Source organism: Citrus sinensis, chromosome 6 (assembly GCF_022201045.2).
Source record: "Citrus sinensis cultivar Valencia sweet orange chromosome 6, DVS_A1.0, whole genome shotgun sequence".
In the NCBI taxonomy this organism is placed as follows: domain Eukaryota; kingdom Viridiplantae; phylum Streptophyta; class Magnoliopsida; order Sapindales; family Rutaceae; genus Citrus; species Citrus sinensis.
In genome coordinates, this window is record NC_068561.1 from 4,401,295 (window position 1) to 4,422,465 (window position 21,171).

Sequence of the window (21,171 nt, forward strand, 5' to 3'; positions counted from 1 at the left end):
GTAAAATCTTGGGTTTGAACAATTGGACATTAATTCATTACTTCTGAGTTGGAGGGACCAATTATATTACTTACACTTCAAAGAAACTTGAAAATTAGGTAGAAACTTGAAAACCAGGTTCTGCAACCACAAAATAAGAAATTATTTTTGGTATAACTAATGCTTTCTCGGCATTGTTCTTTCACTAATGAAAAAAGGCTAAATAATGATGGTTTTTAACTGTCATGCACTCTATCAAATGATGGCTATTTGACTATCATTGGAGCCTGTGTCAAAAAATTTTAAAATGATGATTTTCACATGTCATGAGACTTATGATGTATTATCCGTCATTATCATTCACATATGATAATTGTCAGTCATAATATTTTATAAATATGACTAATAACTGTCATATGCTAATGAAACATGTAAATTAATTTAGCGGAATTCCAAAAATTTTAAATTAATTTAGTGGGAGTTCCAAAATTTTATATTTAATTCAGCGGGAATTTTAAATTTTTAATTAAATTTGGTGAGAATTTGAAAATTATTAATTTGTTGATATTATTTTTTATTATTTAATTATTGATTAATTTTCATTAATTATTTTTTATTTCTATTTTAAACATATATCTCTGCACTTCAAATTTGTATAAATATATGTAAAAAAATACATTGATAAAATTCGAATTTAAATTACATAACAATAATAATAATAATAATTTAAAATTAAACTAACTATGAGTGTTTTATTGCAAAATTAACAGCAAAGAGAAACACAATCCTAGCTCTTCAAAACAACTATTTCTCCAATTAGATCAACCCCAACTGAAGAAACATGTTTTCATTTCTTTAAAATAAAACATTATACACTGAGAGCTATTTATACATGTAGATGCTACATTTTTTCAAAGATTACATATGTGAATACGGAAGGAAATGTGTCAATCCGTTCGGCGCGAATCGTGTCTTTGACAAGTGCATATTATCCCTTTGACAAGTGCGGATTATGTCTTTGAAAACTTTCTCCAATGCCATTTTATTCAACACTCCCCCTCAAGCTGGTGCATAGATGTCTTGCATACCCAGCTTGTCTAGAAATTTTGTAAATGCCCTGCTTGAAATGGCCTTCGTTAAAATATCTGCAAGTTGATTTTCTGATTGAATTTTCGGCAGTTCTAAGATTTTTTCATCTAATTTCTCCTTGATGAAAAATCTGTCTACCTCGACATGTTTTGTTCGATCGTGTTGAACTGGGTTATGAGCAATTTCTCGTGCAGCTTTGTTGTCACAATATAGTTGTATTGGTTGTTGTGATGGATAACCCAAATCATTTAAGATAAAGTTTATCCATAGCCCTTCACATACCCCAAGGGCCATGCCTCGATATTCTGCTTCAGCGCTCGAATGGGCAACGACATGTTGTTTCTTGCTTCTCCATGTGAGAAGGTTGCCTCCCACAAAGGTAAAGTATCCTGAAGTAGAGCGTCTATCACTAACTGACCCGGCCCAATCAGCATCAGTATAAACTTCTATGTTGTTGTAATCTTCATTTTTGGAAAATAGGATTCCTTTCCCTAGATTTGTCTTCAGGTACCTCAGGATCTGCATTACTGCTTTCATGTGTTGTTCTCCGGGATTATGCATAAATTGACTTACAACACTCAATGCATAAGTAAGATCTGGCCTTGTGTGGGACAAGTACATCAATCTTCTAATCAGCCTTTGATATCTTCCTTTGTCTACTGGAACTTGGTCTGAGGTAATAAAAAACTTTAGTCCTTCTTCCATTGGGGTGTCAATAGGCTGACAAGCTGTCATTCCCGTTTCATGCAATAGATCTAAGGCATATTTCCTTTGAGATAGAAAGATTCCTCCCTTAGATCGAAAAACCTCAATTCCAAGAAAGTATTTTAAGGCTCCTAAATCCTTCATCTCAAACTCTCTCAACAATTACTTCTGAAGAGCCTCTCTTTCTTCCTCGTCGTTGCCTGTAACTTCCATATCATCTACACAGACAATAAGGGCAGTGATTTTACCTTGTCGTTTTTTAATGAACAAGGTATGATCTGAATTGCTTTGGTTATACCCCAAAAGAACCATAACCTTTGTGAATTTCCCGAACTATGCTCTTGGGGATTGCTTCAACCCGTACAATGATTTCTTCAATTTGCATACTTTCTGATTGAGTCGTTCTGATCCACTGCATCCTGGTGGTAGATCCATATAAATTTCTTCAGACAGGTCTCCATGGAGGAAAGCATTCTTTACATCGAATTGTTGCACTGGCCAATCCAAGTTGACTGCTAATGATAACAAGATACGAATAGTATTAATTTTTGCTACCGGTGCAAACGTATCGGTATAATCTATCCCGTAGGTTTGGGTGTAACCCTTAGCTACAAGTCTTGCTTTGTATCGTTCAATAGAGCCATTTGCTTTGTACTTTATAGTGTAGATTCATCGGCAACCCACTGGTTTCTTTCCTGGTGGAAGATCAACTAGTTCCCATGCTTGATTTTTTTGAAGAGATCTCATTTCGTCATTCATAACCACTTTCCACTTTGGGTCTTTTAAGGCTTCCTGCACATTGTTAGGAATAGATACAGTAGATAATTGATTCACAAATGACTGATTTGATTCTGACAAGTGATGGTTAGACACAAAATGACTCATAGGGCATTTGACTCTACTAGAGAGGTTAGGCTCATATGTGGGTTTAGCAATACCTCTATTTTGACGCTGGGGAAGAATTCTTCTGATTGGACTTGTGGTAGGAACATCCTCTGCAGACGATTGGTTAGGTATTTCTTCATGTGACTCATTCTTGATTACAGTTGTGTCTGAGTTATTGTGCTCCCCAAATGTGTCTTCATTTATCTCAGCCTGAGAATCATCACCATTTTCTTTTCCAGTATCTTGAAGGTTTACTACCTCAATAGAAGATTGACCTTCTTCAGGTGGAAGATATGTAAGAGTATAAATTTCCTCTTCATTATACTCCCCCTGAAATTCAGGCTCTGACAAGTAGTACATGATATCTTCATGAAAGATGACATCCATGGTGATGTATATTTTTCTTGATGGTGGATGATAGCATCGGTATCCCTTTTGATGTAAGGCATACCCTACAAACACACAACGTAGTGGTCGAGGAGATAATTTGTCTTGTTGCGGCAAATGAACAAAGGCAACACAGCCAAACACATGTGGGGGTAAATTCGGCACATTTGGTGACATAATTGCATCATTCAGAACCTGGAAAGGAGTCTGGAATCTAAGGGAGCTTGAAGGTGTTCGATTGATCAAGTATGTTGCAGATGCCAGTGCTTCTCCCCAATAAGATAGTGGCATGTGGGCTTGGATTAGTGATGCTCGAACAACTTCTAGTAAATGTCTGTTTTTTTGTTCAGCAACGCCATTTTGTTGGGGTGTCCCCACACAAGTGGTTTGATGGACAGTTCCTTGTGATTTCAGAAACTGTTGAATTGGTGTGCTCATATACTCGCCTCTATTATCAGTATGTAGAACTCGAATTTGTGTCTGAAATTTAGTCATCACCATTTTATGAAATCTTTGAAATAAAGAGTTTACTTCGTCTTTCGATTTCATCAGAAAAATCCATATCATTCTACTACAATCATCAATAAATGTAACAAACCAACGAGCACTTCCAATTGTAGAAACTTTAGATGGTCCCCATACATCAGAATGTACTACCATGAAAGGAACTTGATTCTTATTTAAGGACAATGGAAAAGTAGTTCGATGGCTTTTTGAAAGTTCACAAACATCACATTTAAAGTTACAAACATCAAATTTCATAAACAAACTAGGAAATAATTTTTTTAAGTAATCAAATGACACATGCTCTAAACATCTATGCCATAACCAAATTTCTAATTTCCTTTTTTTTATGGTACTATCTGCGACTAGTGCGGGACTTAGCTTTCCAGTGTTTGTTGATGACATCTCCAAGTAGTACAAGTTGCCTCGTCTAATACCATAACCAATCGTTTGCTTCATTTGGATGTCCTTAAACATACAATGATCAGGCCAAAAAATTACAACACATGATAAGTAAGAGGTTAATTGAGACACAGATAAAAGATTATAATCTAAAGATGGAACAATTAACACATAGTCTAAATTTAATTCATTTGTGAGTCGTAAAGATCCTTCCCCAATAACTGAGGTTGTGGTTCCATTTGCAGTGGAAATATATTTTTGTGAAGATGGTTTCAATTGAGAAACTTGTCGAGAATCAAAAGTCATATGATCAGTTGCCCCAGAATCAATTATCCATGTACTATTAATAACAGGTGTAAGAGTTTTAAGGGCCTTACCTGGACTGACAGAGGTTGCGATTTGCACTGAAGATTCTTTTCTAAGATTTGTAGTGGATGTGGATTCAGCTACTGCAGTTTTTGATCCTTGCTTGGTGTTCTTCTTTCGAGTATCCCACCAGTCAAGATATCCAATGATTTCAAAACATTGTTCTTTTATATAACCCTTCTTCCTACAATGAGTGCAATGGAGTGATGACTTGTCAACAAACTTCCTTTGAGGCTACTGTTGTGCTATCATAGCAGACGTTTATGAGTCGACTTTCTTGTTTAGTTTGCTTTGCCGTACATCTTCTCTCCGGATTAGAGAATAACATTCTTCTAAGTCTGGGATAATATCTTTTCGTAAAATTTCTCCACGAACTTGGTCAAATTCTTCATCTAGCCCAGCAAGAAAAATGTGCACTCTCAATCTTTCAACAGACCTTCTGTATATTACAACATCTTCTGGATCTTTCATGACCACTTTATCTCGATGATCCAGTTCTCGAAATATTTCGATCAATTCTCCGTAGAATTTAGAGAGTGGTTGTCCATTTTGCTTGGTAGAGAACGCCTTCTGGTTTAGAGTGAAAACTTGTAATTCATCGCTTCCATCATAGAAGGCTTTTGATAATGCATCCCAAATTTCGTAGGCTGTAGGAATTCGTAAATATTGCTTCATGATCTCCGGAGACATGGATATGAATAACCATCTTTTTACTTTTTGGTTCTGACTATATCATTTCTCATATTCTTTTGAAGATTCCTCAGATGGCTTTGTGTTGCTACGAATATATGAGAGATTTTCTCTTTCTGCGAGATGGAACTCCATTATTTGAGACCAAACATCGTAATTTGTCTCAGTGAGGATAATTCCAGCATTAAATATTCCATCAAATTGAACAGATTGAATGACAACAGGAGCAGATTCAATTGGAGTTTTCTCCATTTTTTGTTGTTTTTCTTTACTTTTTTTCTTTTTTTCTCTCTTTTTTTTCTTCTTTTTTCTTTTTGGCGCCTAGATTGAAATAAGGAAAAATAACCTTTTTAGATCAAAGAACAACAAGTCGTTTGGCCTCTGCTTGATGAAACGACATGTCGGTTTTGATGGAATATAAACGACATGTCGTTTGAAGACTGCTGCACTTCTGGAGATAAAACATGACGTCATTTTACTTCTAATTTAAAACCGACATGTCGGTTTTAATGTAATAAAAAACGACACGTCGTTTAATACCAACTGCACTCTGGAGATAAAAACGACATGTCGGTTGATGTCTTCTTCAACCTCTCGAGTGCGTGAGAGGGCGTGAATGATGACAGAGGTGCGTGGTTGACTGGCAGTGGCTTCGGGTGGCGCGTGGGGGCGTGTGGAAATGTGTTTAAATGCGAAATGTTTACAGTTTTCTTATTGGAAACTGAGAAATTTGATGGTATTCTTGGTTTTTTAGGAACACACTTGGAAAATTGATGGGATTGTTGATAAATTTGTAAACTCAAGTTTTTTACGTATGGGTGGCTTGTTTCTTGATCGACATGGATTTCAGTAATGGTAGGAATGAGTTTAAGGAAGAAAATGGTGGGAAAAAATGGTTGTGGGAGGAATTTGGTTTCCTCTGTTTTTGTTACAAACAGAGCAGCGAAACTTGAAGAAACTTGAGCGTATTCATGGCTCTGATACCATGAAGAAACGTGTTTTCATTTCTTTAAAATAAAACATTATACACTGTGAGTTATTTATAGATGCAGATACTACATTTTTTCAAAGATTACATATGTGAATACGGAAGAAAATGTGTCAATCTGTTCGCGCGGATCATGTCTTTGACAAGTGTGAGTTATGTCTTTGAAAACTTTCTCCAATGCCATTTTATTCAACACCAACACCCTGCCAATCTGTCTGTTTGCAATTGCAAGGGTCAGAAGGAAACACTTAAAAGGACCTTTCCATGCGTACAATTGTTGTATCCATTTGTTCCTATAGTCCTCGTGGAGTCATTTCCCGCGTTTCCATCTAAAATGGTCTTGCTTTCTTGAACTGTGAAGATTTTCTTTACATATTTCCTCAACTCCTGTCAAAAGAACGGAGCTAAAAATAAACAATATATAGGATCCACTTTAGACAATACCAATTACAAAGTCCTTTTTTTTTTAAAAATAAAACAAACACAAGCTTCCAAAGGTTCAAAACCCCTTACCTTTGTATAAAAGATGAATAAAAAATATTAAATAATTTCCTAATATTCTTAATTACAAGTCAAATTATGACATAATCTTGTTTGGAAGATGAAAAATTAAAATGAAAGCCAAATTTCATGTCTACATTAAATATACAAAAATATAAACTAAAGAAAAGATGAATATAAAAATTTTCAATTAAAAACTGAAAATTAAAAATTAAGAATTAAAAAACTCACTGGAGCTGCTTGTACAACTTGCTAAAAAATTGCTTTGCACGTAAATCTCCAGTGAATTCGCCGGCCATTTGCCGAAAAGCTAGTGTTGAAATTGAATTGATTGATGAAGAATCTGAGAAGCCTAATCGCTGAAATTGAAAAAATTTGGATGAGTTGAGCTCGTAGTTAAGTTATATTCTACCTGAATATAATATGGGGCCTTCAATTCAAACGCATCCACTGGTCATCGACTATCTTTGGTTATGACCGGAGATCTAAATTTCTAATAGGAAAATCCCGAAAAATTCAATGTAAATTAATTCCGAATCAAATTCGTCGAGAAATTACGCTCGAATTTTCTGAATCCCATACCCACGCCACGTACACTTGCACAAAAAGATGCAAATTTGCATAAGATAATGAAGAACACTGGAAATAATATGTGTGTGTGTGTGTGTGTGTGTGTGTGTGTCAGTGTAATATGCAAGAAGATACGGTTAATTAAAATTAAAGAAATTATTATGAAATTAAGAGCCAAAGAAATAAAATGGTATGTGGTTTGGGACCTTACTACTATAGTTAAATTAATTAAGCTAAAACAAACGAAGGCGGCAGTTACATGAACTTCAAGGCTTCCAGCAGATCTCCAGTGGCTCAAACTCCACTCAATTTTCAAGTCATTGGTAATTTTTTTCTAATGTTCATGAAGTTTAATTCGACAGTTGAATTTAGCCAAATGAAATGAACAAATTTAGACCATACAAGAGTGGTATGCACGTGGCATAAGATGACCTCTAAAAACTCAAAATCAAGAGATCTTAAATAAAGGGAAACCTGGACAAAGAGAAATGAAAATTTTCCATAGCTTATTTTGTATTTTCGAGGGCAAAACGCACTCGGAAAAATGTAATTTTTTTTATTTTTCAAGAGTTATTTTTTAAGATAGTTCATGTTATTTCTAATAATTTTGCCGTCAAAAATTAATTTGTTCTCCAACGATCCATCGAAGAAACACTTTCTCTTATGCGACTTAATACAATAAAAGTCGACGGTGAAGTTTTTTCAAATATAAATTTTTCCGAGGACGTATAAAGGTATTTGCTCTCGGAAATAACCATTTTTGTTATAGTGTTAATGCACATGTAAAAAATATACATATATCTAAACTGTTATCTCGTTGTTTTTTTTTTTTTTTTATCAATTAATATATATTTTTCAAGTAGAAATAATGACTGCCAAAGTGAATCACCAAGCACAAAGAAAGCTCGAGCTCCAAAGGCAGCTTGAGCAGCGCAAGCCCCCAAAGCCATGACAAGACCTAAAATCACCCAGTCATGTACCAAATACAAATGAGCTTGCCATGGTATTAAAATATAGTTGGAACCGCCTATGCAATAGCTATGCGTGCAAACTGTCCTTTAATAGAGTCATTGGCATTTAACGCGATGTGTTTGTTACATGGTGTAAGGCTATCCTGTTCTGGAACTAAGTACAAGTTTGGATTAACTTTGGAGATAAAATATAAGTAATGATAGAAATTTTAAATTTTATTCCAAATGTTGTGAGATGTGATGTGTCATTTATTAAGTGATCAATGACATTTTATCAATTCTATTTGAATTAATTACATCATCTCAAGATTAGTGAATGAAAACCACATTATGTGGGACTAAAATATTAGGAAAAAAAAATTTGAGATGTGTGGCACTAGTCGACAAAATATTTATTTAATATATATTTGACATGTTTCACTTAGATTAGTCTATAGTTAACTTAAATCAAATTTAGTCATGGATTAACAACCATTCTTCCAGCCATAGGTTAATTTTTATTAGACATGAAGAAATTGAGTTAATATGTGGTGCCATGATTAAAATCACAACATTGATATCGCAATTAAAGATAAATTATGTAAACATAAGATTTGTAAATTTATGAAAAATCAACATGAATTGTAAAATAAAGCAAAAATCTTTGAAATAGAACATAAGACTTATAAATAGAAGGTAAAACAAATAAATTAATATAAACTGGTAAATTGATGTATCACGAATAAACAAAACAAAAACTTAGAAGTATAACATAAAACTAGTAAATCAACACTATGTGCAAAATAAAACATAAATTTTGGAAATGGAAAGTAAAACTAGTAAATTGATGTGTTGCAAGTAAACAAAACAAAAACTTACAAATATAATATAAAACCAGTAAATTAACAATAAGTACAAGATAAAACATAAATTCTAAAAATGGAATATAAGACTTATAAATAAAAGGTAAAACAAATAAATTAATATAAAACTAGCAAATTGGTGTCTTATTGGTAAATAAAATAAAAACTTACATATATAATGTAAACCAAGTAAATCAAGTTTAAAATAAAATATAAATTTTGAATATAAAACACAAGACTTGTAAATGGAAAGTAAAATAAGTAAATTATTATAAAACTAGCAAATTGGTGTCTTATTGGTAAATAAAATAAAAACTTACAGATACAATATAAAACTAGTAAATCAACATTAATGCAAAATGAAACTTAAATTTTTAAGATTACACCCACTACAAGAATTAAGGCCTTTAGCAACAAGTTTTTTAGCAACAAAATTGTCTTTGTTGCCTCAAGTGTGTTATAGCAACATAAAAAATATTTCATTGCCAAATACTTAAGAAATAAATTAATATTTAATTAACATTTTTATCAACAAATATTTCGTAGCTAAAGACATACATTAGCAACGAATTAAATTTTCGTTGCCAAAAGTTTTAGCACCAAACTAAATATGTTGATGCCAAAACATATATTATTGACAAAATCTTCGTTGCCAATTAGTTTTGTCATGGGAGTGTGACTAATGGCGACAAAAAATAATTTGTTGCCAAATCTGTGTAGCTAAAATTCTAAATGTAAAGATTTAACTTCTTGACTATTTGTGACAAAATTTGAGTTTTGTTGCTAAATGTGTATTTATAGCGACAAATTCTAATTTTGTCACTAAAAGTCAAAAATTAAAGATTTAAATCATTTTATTTCTGTTAAAATTTTTTTATTTTGCAACAAAAGATAAAGTTTGTCATTGATTGTATATATTTTAGCAACAAATGTAGAATTTTGTCGCTAAACAAATTGAAAATTTTTAGAGTAAAAGGCAGGTGGTTTTCCGCCAAAATAAGTTTTAGCAACAAAATTGAAATTTTGTTGTTAAAAACTCTATCTCTATTTATATCTCATACACTTCATTTCTTTCACTCTTTTATAGTTTTATTCTTTCATTCTTTCATTTTCTAACTTTTATTCTAAATTCTCTCATCTATAAGTTTCTTTTAACTTTCATTCTCTCATCTCTAATGTATAATTCTCATTATCTAACTCAATCTCTATCTTCTTATCTCTTCTATTTTTCTTCAATATGATGTAATTTATTTATTTATCTTTTTTTTTTCATTACAATCTTGCATGATTATTACATTTAGAAATTAACTAATTATTGTTTGTGTTTTTTTGTAGGAAATACTGAAGTTCAATTGCACCATGAGATGAAGAAAATCAATAAAGTTATATTCATTTGTAATTTAAAAAAATAGATATTCCATCTTGTAATAATTTTTATGTATTTTTCATCAATAATAATAATTCCTTTGAATTAATTAATTATCTTTTTCTTATAATGGTATTAATTTTCATTGTATTTAATTTAAAAATTGTGATATAATAATTTTTTGAAAATAAATTTATTTCTACAAAATTATTTTGTAGCCAAATTATTTATTCTATTTCTTAGCAACAAAATAATATTGTTGTAAAAAAACATTTAGTGCAAGGGCAACAAAATAATTTGTTGCAAAACAATTTCGGAAACAAGTTGACCAGGCAAGAAAACTTTTGTTTTGTTGTTAAATATAGAGTGCGACAATGCTAGGCCGACGACCTTAACGACAAATGTATTTTTGTTGCAACAATCTAAGGCAACAAAATTTATACTTTGAGCAACAAACCATTATTGTTGCAAAAGGTCATTGTTGTTGTAGTGACCTAAAACTTATGAATAAAAAGTAAAACAAGTAAATTAATATAAGAATTATAAAAAAATTATAAATGCAAAACAAAACTCTATGTATATTGATTTCGTATTTACATTAACAATAATTTTGGATTTATGTAATATTTGCAATGATTTATTAAGGATAAGATTTATACTCAAAATCCGATTTTCAAAAATTGTACTTTTATATTTTTCAAAGCTGTTATAAGATGAGGTGATCTTGTATCCTTCTATACCTCCTCAACAGTAAAACCCAAATGATCTTTCAATACAAATAGGAGCAAAATTTAAAACTACATGAATTATGTACATAACTCAAAATTAAATCTAATTTTATTGATATATTATATGTGTGTTTAGCAATATAATAATATCTTTTTTATTTTTTGCTTGATTCGCATCAACATCAATAATTTCGCTTAATTAACTTGCACAGTAAACAAATACCATTATAGAAAATGAAAAAAAAGCGCTTATAAATGTCCTAAAATGAGTATGGAATTTATAGTTAGACCAATTCAATAAAAGTTATTTTGCTCATTTTCAATACATTTTTTAATTGATGAGTTTTTTTCTTTATTTAATTAAAGTAAATAACTAAAATATTTTTCACTAAAATTTTATGGAAACCATTTTATTATTTTAATAATTAATAGTCCTATATTAATTTACTTGTTTTGTCTTTCATTTACTAGTTTTATGAGTAATTTATAAAATTAATATTTGTTACAGTATTGATGCTATAATTTTAATCACAATATTATAGAATTTTCCAAAGAGATATTTTATCTATTTTTATATCTTTCTTCATTAATTACATTATTTTTTATTATTACTTAAAAGTTAAAACTATTTATTTTTTTGGTTATTCATTGTTTACTTAAAATTTATTTACTTATTTACTTGTATTTATGGTGTAATTAAAGTGGTGCTTTTACATCTATTAGCTCATGAGATTAAATATTCACTACTTGACCATATAATAATCTATCAATTAAATTAAATATTTAATAATTTATTTGAATAAAATTTATCAATTACTAATGTAAAAGAAATATAAAAATTGATAATACACATACTTCATAATATATATCATTTTGATTTTTTGATAAGATAATATAAAATAATTAGAAGCTTATCCAGTTGTAGTAATAATTAATGTTGAAATACTTAGTTAATATTATATTATGCCTATGAATATAATTACTATTAGTATACATAATTATGAATAAGAAAATATGTCATTTATCAATTGATTATTATATAAAAATTGTAAAGTATTTGATAAATATTTGATTTACTATTAAATAATTTTATTTATTTATTTAACAAATAATAGTAAACTTCCTAATTTACATGAATTCCAGCATGTGATTTTTCACTAATTTTCAAAACTTCAAGAGAGGAAAAATATATTATGGAAAAAAGCAAAGTTACAAAGCTAGCATTTCGTAAGAACGTTAAACAAAATGATATTGGAATATCCCCCAAGGATCATCGAGAAATTTTTTTTTGAATCTTTAAAGAGGGATGGATGATCCTACCACTTGAAATCTACAAAATTATCAGATATTCGCTAAAATATCAGTAACAATATTTGCTCATTTTTTAGATGAGGAAGCAGTAAAATTAATTGGAGTGTATCAATTTACCATGTGTAAATAGTTGTACCACCTAGTGCGAAATTGTCACGTAAGGATGAAGTTGTCACTCTTTAGAAAAGAAGAAGCTGAAATCTTAGTAACATTAAAGTTAACTCTCAGAGTGTACAATTTCGATGTGGCGTAAAATTACATGTAAAGCTCAGCAACAAAGACATTATATAATTGAATTAATGTAGAAAAATGATGTCCCATGAAAGCACCATCAAGACCTGGGCTACGTCTGAAGTGCCTGTATCATTGGATTAGACTATATTAAATAATTAAATTAATGGAGTTAAATAGTATTTAATTTGATATTTTATATAATAGTTAAATAATAAATAATACGCTTCTTATTAATAACTATGTTAATAGATATAAGTATTTTAAATAACTATTTGAATATTTAATATTCATTATCACTGTAATTTAACTGAATCATTGAATTAGATATTGATGTTTAATCTTATATTAAATACTAGTTTAAATAAATTATTGAATTGAAATCTTGATATTATACATCCCAAATTTTTTTTGTTATCTCAAATTATGTGGCACTTATAATTTGGTAGGTGAAATAATGTAATTAGTTCACTTATATTTTATAAAGAATTATTAACTAGTTGATGAATGACACATCATTTAGGATAAAATTTAGGATAAAAAAATTTGAGATATTTATCATTACTCTTAATATTAAATTAAGATACAGTTTGAAATAAATCATTGAAAAAACTTTCGATAATTAATATACTATAAAAATTAATTTTAAAAATTATAAAATTAATTTTATATTTAATTTAAGTGAAAAAGAAATAAAAAATAAAGAGGATGAAATACTTCATTTAATATTATCCTATTTACTTTTTAAATTATTTTAGACTAATGTATTAATCATGGCAGCCAAACATAATATTAAACGAGATTATTTTTTTTATTCACAAAATATAACCAAACGCACAATTTTTTTTATTCACTCGTATATGTAGCCATAGCATACTTATGAGAGAAATGTAGTTGATACATTTATAAATTTTAATGGAGTGGGACTATTTCCATTCTCTAGATGTCCTTTAAAACCCATTTTCTTTATTAACCTCACTAAAATATTTAAGAATATTACAAAATTCACTTACCACCTCTATCAATGACAAAAGTACTCTTAGTTAAAATTTATTAGTGTAAACTTTATTATTCAATTTTTATTTATTGTCATTATTAAACCTCATTCTAACAATGAGATTTCTTCCATTTAAAAGAAAAAAATAACTGGGTTTTCTTCTCTTCATTGCAATCACTGATGGTAAATTCCTCACCCCAAAATATAAGAAAAAAGGCAACCGATGGTAACTTCTTCAATTTCAATGGAAGTGACACCAAATATTTCCAACAATATGAACTTGTACTTATTGTCTTTATAAGTGCAGTCCATTATTAAAACACCTGGAAAAGCTTTTAACAATTCAAAAGGGTGTCTCTCACACAATTTCCATCATCATCTATCCGATGCCACTCAATATAATTATAATCACGCAATTTAATCATAAGATGTTGCATCTGTGACCGCCCACCCAATTCACAAACCTTATATTTATATAAAGCATTTTAATTGTCTTCATCGTTGCGACATTAAATATATCCGTAGTCTTTGAAGTAACAGTATCTTTTTTGGGGTGCGTTTGGAATTGAGGTGCTGTAGCTTTTAAGCTACAGTTGCTGTGAAAAAAAAGCTGTAATTATGAAACTAAAGTTAATAATATATAATAAATATAAATTTTAAATAATAATTTTGATAAAATTATTAAAGATATAATAAATTTTATATTATACAAGTGAAAAATCATATCAACATAGCTTAAAAGCTACAGCAGCTAGTGTTTACCAAACACTTTAATGCTGTAGCTTTTAAGCTACAGCTGCCCAACCTCAATCCCAAACGCACCCTTGGTTTAACATTACTTTTAGGCAGATCAACCAATGTACTGACCTCTCTATTAGTAAGTCTACCTGCAAATGAGTGGCTCCAGAGATGTTGTGTAGAATGATGGTTATACAATCCACAAATCACTTTTAACATCCCATCCTGATTATTCACCAATGTTTGTCCCTTCAAAAAAAATAGACAGCCACACATTTTTGTTCATTTGGTCTTTTCTTCATTTCCAAATCACTATTATCCTTCTATGCACCAGTACTTTTTTGGGGGTATGCACCAATTCTTCGCAAGAAAACTTATCTGTGGTCTCCTTCTAGTCACATTCATATATGATCTTTTAACAATAATCGCAAGTCTCTTTTTATCCAACATCATCTGTCCACTAAATTAATTCTTCCCCACTACTGAAAACCTGTGAATAAGATATAATATATGGTTAGGGGGACGGCCATCCACACCCCCAAAATTTACTTAGATAGTCACATAGATGTTTTAATTTTATGAATGATCATATAGACCTCTTTTTAACTATTATACCCTTAATTACAACAATCTAATAATTGGCTTTAAATAAACTTTTATAATGAATATAAATTAAACTTAAAATAGTATAATTATAAAATAAGATGAAATTATAAAAATATTTTGAAAATTAAAAAAAGTTATTTTAACATTATTAACCTGTCACATTGTTTTAATAATAATAAAATCTATTTGAAATATTATAAATTAAAATAATTATACCTAACATTCACAATAATTTATAAAATTTATATTATTTTATTTATAATTTTTTTAATTATGTCTATATCAGTATAAATCTTAAAGTCAATTTTTGGATTAATAGATTTAGTATTAATAAAATCTGTTGAGATAGACTAATAGTAACTTAATATTAAAATAATTTTCTTTATATATGTTATTTTATTCATTATATTAATGGTAAGATTTTATTTGTATCATATGATATTTTAATATATTTATCTTATTATTACTATATTTTTATTTACTTGTGTTGCTACAATAAAAGGGTATTATAGTTACTTATGAAATTAAGGGGTCTGTGTCACCATTTATGAAACTAAGGGAGATTGCGTGGCTATTTAAGTAAGCTTTAAGGGTGTGGATAGCTTTTTTTTCCAATTAGTTTACAAGTGGGAATATCCCACTGGCATTATTTTTGTAAATTTACCCCCACTTCTAGAAAATAATTACAATGAGTTACAATATTCAAAAAAAATAAAAATCAATAAAAGTTTTATATAGTTAATCAATTAAATCCTTCTATTATTTTTTTTTAGGCTCTTTGACTACCTTTGATCATAAACTTCAATACAAGTTTTATTTTACTATTTTATTATTATGATATAAAAAGACAAAATTACCCCAATAAAGCATGCATTATTGTATCTAATAATTTAGATATTTAATTTTGTGACTTATAATCTAATATTTTTAAATAAAATATCATTATTATTTCACTATCTTTACGTCTAAATGACATAAATTTGACAACCTAATAATTTATATGAGTATTGTGCCATAAAGACACTATGATAGTTTAATTAAAGGTTAATAATCATACTAATACAGTAGCATTAGAAACAATGAGTTTGATATGAAATTAGAAAAATATTGAAGTTAAAGTAAATTCTTCATCGTTTTAACATATAAAGGTAAAATATTCAATTTAAACTTATACTAAAGCAAGTTTGTAATCAAATATAATAAAAAAATCTAAGTAACAAAAAGTAAATTAAGAAAGATTTAATTAATTAATTCTGCAAATTTCTTCTTGACTTGAAAATTTTTAAAAACAATGTGCAACTTTTTATAATTATTTTTTCTGAAAATGAGGTGGGTTTACAAAAAATATGTGGTGGATATATCATCACCCTTAATTAACCACGCGAAGAAAAGAAAATTAATATAAGAAAATTCATTTAACTTTACACCTCTTTAATAGTGAATGCAATAGTGTAACTTATAACGTCTGTCATTACCAAGAATTGATCTACGATAAAACTTTCCTCCTTCACAACCACTATATTATATTAGTTAATACAAACTAAACTTGAAACAAAAAACTCGAACAATAGCAGATTATTCAACAATAATCTATTAAGTAGTTGATGCTTGTTAACAGGATATTTGTTGAGCATTTGTTCAACATTCTTTCTATCATTGCAATTTGAGCATAACAATAAAATAATAGCAAACTTACTTTTTTATTATCATCTTCTTTTGTTTGCATGATTATTTTCTCCTAAATTAAAACTCTTATGGTGCGTTTTACTTCACGGATTGAGAATCAGAATCCAAAATCGAAGTCATTGGCAACATTAGTTTACTTCACAAAATAAGGATGGAAATAGGAATCAATTGATTGGGACCCACAACAAATGAGACTAGGAAATGAGAGTCTGATTCCTAAAAAGAGAAATTCTAGAATATCTCAAATGTACTACAATCAATTGATGCATGCATGACAAGTGTAATTAAATTTAATATAACCACCACTTGCATGATAGTGGTTCAAAATAAATGCACACATGTCATGATATTATTGCTTGTTATATGAATGACATAATACCTCAAATGTATTCTAGAACATTCCTAAAGGATGTTGCCATCAAACTCCCATTTCTAGAACGGGTAATTTTTAAAAACCTCCCCTGAGATTCGAGGCTGTTGCAAGTAGATGACCAAAATCGTTTTATTTGTAAAAGACCCCTTACGTTTTAGTTCCGTTTGGTTGCCGTTTGACTAATTAGGGGCATTATTGACATTTTGTATTGTTATCAAAGAGTTGCCGTTTTATTGCTTTTAGCACAGTGTCATTTTGAATGGGTGAAGTTCCTTTTCTCTCTTGTTTTATTTCGTCTCTTTGCATTTGAGGCGGGGCGTCCGGAAGCGCTGCTTCATCAGCTCAAAAGTGTTGTTGGGAAGAAGGAAGCTGAGATTGAGGAGCTCTGTAAGACTCACTATGAGGAATTTATCCTCGCAGTTGATGAGCTTCGAGGCGTGCTAGTTGATGCTGAAGAACTGAAAAGTGATCTCTCCAGTGATAATTATAGGTTGCAAGAGGTTGGGAGTGCATTACTGATCAAACTCGAGGAGCTTCTTGAATCTTATGCTATTAAAAAGAATGTCACTGGAGCAATCAAAATGGGCAAGATATGTGTGCAAGTGTTGGATCTTTGTGTTAAGTGTAACAATCATATTACCGATGGCCAGTTTTACCCTGCCCTGAAAACCATTGATCTGATCGAGAAGAATTACTTGCAGATTATTCTTGTGAAGGCACTGAAAATGGTAATAGAAAACACAATTCCAGTGATAAAGACGCATATTGAAAAGAAAGTTACTAGTCAATTTAATGAATCGCTAGTTCATGTAAGGAGTTCTGCGAAGGATATTGGACAAACAGCAATAGGTCGGGTTGCATCGGCTCGTTAGAGAGATGAGGAAATGCTGGATCGTCAAAGGAAAGCTGAGGAACAGAATCTTTCAGGCTTTGGAGATTTTTCATTTACTTTAGAAGTTGAGGAGATCGACGAAGATTCAGTTTTGAAGTTTGATCTCACGCCACTTTATCGGGCATATCATATCCATACTTGCCTTGGGATCCCATCGCAGTTTCGTGAATATTATTATAGGAATCGCTTGTTGCAACTTACTTCCGACTTACAGATCTCTTCAGTGCAGCCATTTGTTGAATCATATCAAACTTTTTTGGCACAAATTGCTGGATACTTCATAGTGGAGGATCGGGTCCTGAGGACTGCCGGAGGGCTATTATTACCTGATCAGCTTGAGACAATGTGGGAAACAGCAGTGGCCAAAATAACATTTGTTTTGGAAGAACAATTTTCTCATATGGATTCTGCAACGCACTGTCACTAAGCATAATTTTGTCTTTTCAAAGTCAACTACTAGTCAAGAGAAAATTTAACTGACGGCAGGGGGTTTTTTACAAATAAAATGATTTTGGCCATCTGCTTATAACAGCCTCAAACCTCAAGGGAAGTTTTTAAAAATTACCCTTTCTGGAACTAATAATTACATCCCCCCAAAAAATTTATGAACCCAATTTTATCCTCAATTCCCAAAAAAAAAAAAAAAAACACCAGTGCAACTAGGGGTGTCAAAAAAGCCCGCCCGGACCGGACCCGGCCAATCCGGTCCGGGCAAAACCCAGACCGCATGCATATAAAAACCGGATCTGGGTTTGAATTTCTCAAACCCGGACATTTCCGGTCCCGAGTCCGGGTTCAACACAAAAAACCCGGAACCCGGACCGGACCCGGTTTTTTAATAAATTTTAAAAAAATAAATATATTATATATAAATATATAATTATGAATTTATGATATATTGGATGTTATTTAAATTTATTGTGTAATTATTGTGTTGTTGAATTTAATTTATTTATTTTATATATAGATTGAATGAGTTTAAGTTAGAAATTTGATAAATTTAGGTATTAAAAAGTAGATTGAAATCATTTTTATTTATCATTTGTGCAAAATTTGTATTGTTAATCTGTTATATATTTGTATTTGACTATTTTCTTTTTTAAAATTTGAAATTGAATGAGTTTATTTGATTATTTTCTTTTTAAAAATTTGTATTGTTACAGAAATTAAAAAAAAAATTGAAGAAAAAAATTGAAAAAAAATTAAATTTATCACATGCGGGTTTAAAAAGCCCGGATCAAAACCCGGACCCGGAAGGTGCCGGGCTCAAGCCCGGACCGCACCCGGAAAAATCGGGTTTTAGCCCGGGTCCGGGTTTGCATTTCTCTCATCCAGTCTGGTCCCGGGCAACACCAAAATCCGGACCGGACCCGAATTTTGCCAAGCCTAAGTGCAACACCCATTATTGATTTGTAGCCTTGTTGATGAGAACTAGAAGCCATGATTGTCGATGCTGATTGTCGAACGCAGCAGAGCCAGTCATCATGCATCACCATCGCACATCAATCCCATCAAATGCAGCAGAGCCTTGCACTTATGATCTGCACTGATGTAGATCATCAATCTCACGTAGGGAAGCAATCGGCATCGTCCACTGTAAGCTTGCTATTACCAAACTCATACCTGTACAAAATTTAAATTATTAGACCCACACGCAACCAGCTATTAGCTTTTATTTTTATTTTTAAAAAAAAACTCAATTGCTGCTGGTTTGACAATTATCAAACCGATAATGGTACCTGATGGATTTTCTGCAGGTTTATGACTCAATATGTAATTCCTCATTCACCCAAATGTTTTAACAAATATCCCGAGATGCCTGTTTGTTTTTTAATGCGCCACTTCACTAGAACCAAAATGTTAAATTGATTTATACGTAGTACATACAGCTTCTGATCACTTGCGTAGATAGATTTTTTTTAAAACAAATTATTTAATACATTCTTTTTCCAACGTTGCCAACAACGCAATCAGCGATAAACTCATTGTTATATACATAGCATTAGCATTAAAAAAAATAGTGAAAAAAAATATCTGCAATAAACCTAGCTTGAATCAAATATTAAGTAGATATTGTGTCAGCTATTTTTGTTTAGAAAATAAAATTTCAATAACAGGAAAGCTTGCAACTGATCGACTGATCGATCTCTTTCAAGTATTAATCTTCCTATGAAGAATTTGATACTACAGTCAATCTTGTCTCTCATTTAACGTACTATTGAATCCAACAATTATAGAGAAGAATATTACAAAAATTATGTATCATTGTTATTTATTTATGCTTTCTCAACTATTTATAATTGAATTCAAATATAAAAAATAAATTTAACTAATTAATTTTATCATCGATCGGCAACTGTCGCCACGAATTCACAAGATGAGCCTTTAACTCCGTCACGTACTCTTGTTAATGCATTTTAATGTGAGAAAAATTATTTTAACAAGGGGTCTTTTAAGTATCCAGTGTATCAATTATGAATTCGAATATTGTAAATAACAGACGTTAGAACAGGTTAGGTGTTTGATGGAATGAATTAGATATTCAGTGAAATGCCTTTGTGAGCACCCTTTGCCTAGATCTCAACATCTACAAGTCTTGACATGGAAATTGACTCAGCAAAAATTGATGACTGATGATAAGGATTATTTAGCATAGAGTATTGTATAAAACAAGTGTAAATTGTCCTTTGTAAAGTTCTGGGAATCATGTCCATTGGATTGAACAATGCATAGCCATTAGATTATTCTTGTTCATAATATTTCAAAGAGATGAAATTAATTTGTGGTACTTGATAATTTGTATTCCTGAAACTGTAGTGCCGGTCAATGAAAATAGTCTCTTTACTGTGCTTGCGGGAATCAGATTATTCTTGATTCCATCTGCCGATCCATTTCAGGACATTGAGATCAAATTATATATAATTCAATTTAATTTAATTAATAGTATAATCCACTCAGTATCATTTTTCGAACAAGTAAATTGGTTAAAATGCAAAACGCCTCCATGAGTTGCTAGCCATCTCATGCAACTATATATAGATGACTAGTTAAAACATGACAAAGTAATGAGTGGTGATATATTATTTAGAATTCAATTTATGTATCAAAGATATAAGTGTATATATTCATAATTAAATATTTTACATATATTTTGCAACATTGATTTCATATAATCAAATTGTCGATAATTTCATGTATTGCAACTTTTGATGGATTGACATCATTAGATACTACTTTTCATTTTGATCAATGACTTAAACATTATGACAAAATTTTTAGTAAAGAAGACAACTAATAAAAGTTAAATATATAATAAATTATAATTTGTATAAGAATTATGAGAAATTTTTTTATTACTCTTTAC

The 21,171-nt window shown here is 30.4% G+C and overlaps 1 pseudogene; it reads left to right on the forward strand.

The window, feature by feature from the left end:
• Window positions 1-16,926: 16,926 nt before the first annotated feature.
• On the forward strand, window positions 16,927-18,249 carry LOC102624509 (exocyst complex component SEC15A-like; annotated as a pseudogene).
• Window positions 18,250-21,171: the final 2,922 nt, after the last annotated feature.